This window comes from Lolium perenne, chromosome 4 (genome assembly GCF_019359855.2).
Source record: "Lolium perenne isolate Kyuss_39 chromosome 4, Kyuss_2.0, whole genome shotgun sequence".
In the NCBI taxonomy this organism is placed as follows: Eukaryota; Viridiplantae; Streptophyta; class Magnoliopsida; order Poales; family Poaceae; genus Lolium; species Lolium perenne.
Genome location: NC_067247.2, coordinates 225,609,611 through 225,614,124, shown reverse-complemented (window position 1 = coordinate 225,614,124; position 4,514 = coordinate 225,609,611). Strand labels below are relative to the sequence as shown.

General features: G+C 47.7%; 1 long non-coding RNA gene across 3 annotated transcripts; it reads left to right on the top strand.

The window, feature by feature from the left end:
* The first annotated feature begins 946 nt into the window (after positions 1–946).
* On the top strand, positions 947–3,887 carry LOC127323253 (uncharacterized). Of its 3 annotated transcripts, XR_011743364.1 has the most exons (5): positions 948–1,512; positions 1,603–1,673; positions 1,760–1,890; positions 2,379–2,464; positions 3,639–3,887. It is a non-coding gene; the product is annotated as an uncharacterized lncRNA (long non-coding RNA). The 3 variants fall into 3 exon arrangements; XR_007865482.2 differs by having other exon boundaries at positions 947–1,512; positions 2,400–3,887; XR_007865481.2 differs by having other exon boundaries at positions 950–1,512; positions 2,379–3,887.
* Positions 3,888–4,514: the final 627 nt, after the last annotated feature.

The window sequence follows — 4,514 nt, the reverse complement described above, 5'->3', positions numbered from 1 at the left end:
ATTGCTATATCTTGTGGTGAATTACACACCTTGCCTTGTTGCTCTAACAATAAAGCTTCCACTTCCTCTAGTACTTGTGTTGTTACTAACCATGTAGGGGAAATCAAAGAGCTCGAGGCCCAAGTCTCTTCTTTAAAGAAGGACTTGGTAAAGGGTCATGAGGGGAAGCAATTCCCCAATGACAAGAGTGGACTTGGATTCAACTCCAACAACAAGAACAAGTCCACCTCGCACAAGCGGAAGAAGGGCCAAGGGCATATGAAGGACCCCGCCAAGATTGTGTGCTTCAAGTGCAAGATTGAAGGGCATCATGTTAGATTGTGCCCCTTGAAGAAGAAGCCACTTGGCGAGAAGAAACAAGGGAAGCGGTGTAACGGCCCGGGTAGTACCCCTAATAGATTTTGTTTGTTCTTTTTATTTCTGCATCATCATGACATATGCATCATATCATCCACAAGATTTTATGAAATAAAAGTTATTTTGAATAAAAACTATTTTGAGTTTCCCCTCTCATATGGTTTTTATATATAACCTCTTCTCGTCTGTTTGTTTAAACAAAACCCTAACACCAAAACTATTTAACATATGAAAACTATTTCAAATGTTTATCAAATTTGAATTAAAGCTGCACTTGTTCTGGTGTGGTTTATAAGTTGTTTTCAAAACCAGTTTTATAATCAAAGAGGAAACATATTTTTGAAATAAAATAAAAACCAACCCTTCTTCTCTGGGCTCCTCTCTCCCTGGCCCATTTCCCTCTCCTCTTTTCTTTTGTTGGCCGAGCCCATCTCCCCCTCTCCTCCCTGCAGCCCAGTCCGGCCCACCTCCTTTCTCCCTCTGGCCCGAGGCCACTTTCTTTCCTCAGCTCATACCGGTTCGAGCGGAGACGCAACCTCCCTCTTGTCGTCTTCCACCTCGCACGCACATGGCGTGAGGCCGTGGTCCTCCCGACGCCACCACCGCACTCAACCACTCCCCCTCCTCCTTTTAACCCCATCCGCGTGCCTGGAAACCCTAGCCTCTCTCCCATCCACGCCGCCGCCACCTACCTTCCTCCACCCTTCCTCTTTTTCTCTTCTCTGTGAGCAAACGAAGGGAAAACCCCACAGCACCGCCACTGCCCCGCCATGGCGCCACCGCTCCACACCTCCCCTCGCCGTTCTGAGGGCATCGTTCGATGCGCCTCGTCATCCTCTACCTCCTGGTGCGAGGAATCGTCCCGAGAGGCCCCGAGTTGAGCGCAAGGTCGCCGATTCTTCGCGCCGGACTTCATGCTTCCTCTCCGATTCCGGTCGCCCTCGTCCTCCTCCGGCCACACCGAGCACACCTCCAGCTTCCCCATGTTCAGGCGCACCCCCGACGCCATCTCGCCCATCCTCGTTCGTCCCATCTCCATCGTTCCCGAGCTCGTCTGCGAGCTCCGCCATGGGTGTTCTTCCTAGTGATTCCGCGGTGGTCTGTTCAAAAGGAGACGCGCTCCGATCCGTTCAACAGCTGTACCACAACACAGTGGTTAGTGTTCTTCAGCTTGATCCAGACATCTTGGGTTCGAATCTCACAGGAGCCAACTAAATCCATCCTTTTTCATCTGTTTTGTTTCAGATCTCGCAGCCAGAGATCCTTCTTTACCTTCGGAGCCCTTCTGAATTCAACAGCTACAAGTAGCCAAGCTGGTTTGTTCCTTTGTCTCAGATCGTGAGGTCTTGTGTTCAAATTCTTGTACACACGATTTAAGCCGCAATGCTTTTTGTGTGTCCAGATCGGCAGATGGGCCTCAGCCAAGGTCTATCCGGCGCAGCTCCTCGCCCGCGCAGCCCGTAGCTCCCCATCACCGCTTGCACGCCGAACTGGGCCGGCCCACGCGCGCCAGACCTTCCTCCCGCCGGCCAGGTAGCAGGCCTCTTCCAGATCCAGCCCGCCCCTCTCTATCTATTTTAATCTTTTTGCAAACCTTGTATAAATCATATCTCTCAAATTATAACTCGAAAATAAATGTTTTATATATGAATTTTGATCAGAAAAATATGATGAACATGAATATGCCATGCATATGCCTGTTTGCATCTCGCATCATGTCGTGACGTGGTAGTTATGCATGATCACCTCGCATATATGCGGAGTATTTTGGATTTCCAACTAGGATTTCCCCGCTCCGTTTAATTTTGAAGTAGCCCATCCTTGCCATGCTATGCCATGCTAACCAACACTTAAATTTGCCGGTAGAAATGCAACTCCAACCTAATTTGTTTGTCCGGGGTTCCGACTCCGATTAAATTGGATAAGTGCATCGCATCATATATGCCATGTTATGCATATCATCTTAATCATGATGGTTCTTATTCCGTAGTAGTAAGACTTGCATACGTTGTGTGTTCCAGCCTTTGCTTCTTTCTGGATAGGATCACGAAGTGTTGATGTGAGATACGATGAGTTCTCCGACAAGTTCTTCTGCAGCTTTTCACAGGCGAGCCCTCTCTCTTCACCTATTATACACTCTCCCTCGCATTGCTATCCTTATGTTGCGCTTCTTTATCGAGTCACGTGTCCTATTCCACTTGTTTACCATAATAATCATATATGTATCATTCCTTACCCATAGCCGTTGCTTGATGTTTGAGCCTTGCGAGTCGTAGGCGTGTTTAGGCTCTGTTGTTTATCTCGATCTGTTATCGGGATATGATGGGTTGTTGGGAGGTTATCACATGCTATATTAGTTGTTGGAGATACACCTGCTTTACTTAATTGTTAAAAACTTAAATTGTAAGCAGAGGCATCTGTGAGCCCTTTGCGAAAGCATCGGAACTTTGACTCGCTAATGTCCCCTAGGACCCGAGTTCTTGTTATCTGTTCCGAGATTGAGCGCTCTACCCATGCGTGGGGACGATTATTGGGACCCCCCCTCACCCATTACCTTTTCTCAAGTTAGTTGAAAAGGGGGCCACAACCTTGGTTTTATTTTCCTATGCCATGTATGCCATGCTTTACTTACTGTTGCCTTCGGGTGTTTATATTCTGTACTGTACCCCTCGGGACGTTTAGCGAAGCGTGTGGTTTGCACGCCTAGCTGCCGACGCAAACCCTGAGTCCATATCGGAGTACGGCCGAACTTCGTCACGGGGAGCTTAGTCGGGTGGCCCCCTAGACTTTCTTGTTGAACTGGGAATGGTCTTGTTGTGAGACATCCACCTGTCGTAAGTGGGTCGAGCACGCGTATGGTTACATTTGGGCAACCCCTGCAGGGTGTACATCTTATCGATAAGCCGTGTCCGCGGTTATGGACGACTTGGAATTGTAAAGCTTGATCATAGAACAACTTACACTGTTATCTTATTGCTAATAATCTGCTAATAACTTGCGTAGTAATATAGCATTACTACAACCGACACCTATCTGTTACCTTATGCGCTCTCTCACCTTCTCTGATTAGACGAATGTTGTAGAGTGTCTCTATAGGTTTTTAGTGCTTGCGCTGCCGCTTAACCCCACCATATTGCCTATGACGTTCCTCTTGCGTCCTCTAAGTCCCCTACGTGCCTCAAGTACAAAGGACGACTGGTTGACGAATGCTTATACGTCTTGAAGTCTTGTTAAGTACGAACCCGTACTTATTGCTGCTTCTACGTGATATAACCGGGCAGGTATGAAGATATGTTCGAAGAAGACGACGTTAGCAAGGTTACCCTTCCGGCTTGGCCTGGGCAGGGTTATGGACGCCACTGGTTATCTTCAGGACTCTTAGTCCAATTTGTATCTTGTCCGTACTCGGATGTATTCGATCTTCGGTATGATTTGGATCTTTGTATTGTATATTCGTATCTTGACTCGTTGGAGTCGTTGTTGTAATATATGTATCTTGTGGGCTCTATTGTAATCCTGTTGTAATGTTACCGCTCGTGTTAATTCCTCTGGCATCACGTGTGTGATTCTTCGCGCACGTCGTGTCGGAGGGCGTCTCTGAATTGATATCGTGCGGATTTCGGTGGGATTGCTGGAATCCTCAGGATACCGGTTCCGGGGCGTCACAAGCGGCCTCAAGATGGAGCTCAAGGTCAAGCTCAAGGTCTACCTCAACGTGAAGAAGGGCCGCTACCCGAGAAGGATCAAGCCAAGGCTCCCGTTGCGGAGAAATCAAGTGAGAAGAAGGGGAGGAGAAGAAGATGCTACATATGCCGTGAGAAGGGCCACATCTCCTCCTTTTGCACAAGTGGTAACTCATCCAACCCTATCTTGATCCATGGTGCTTACTCTCTACATAAGGATAAGGTTGGCGATGTGTTTGCCAAATATGTTGGCACTCAAAGTGGTTTCGCACAAAGAACCATTTGGGTTGCCAAGCCTATTGCGACTAACTTCTTAGGACCCAACTTAGTTGGGGACCAACAAGCCAAAACTTGATCAATAGGTACAAGTGGAGGGCATGGAGGCTTGACTAGTTCATGAAGACTTAGGGGATCTTCATCATTTTCACTTCCTCAAGTCAAGTTGTATTCCTCTTATCCTTTACCCATGCTCCT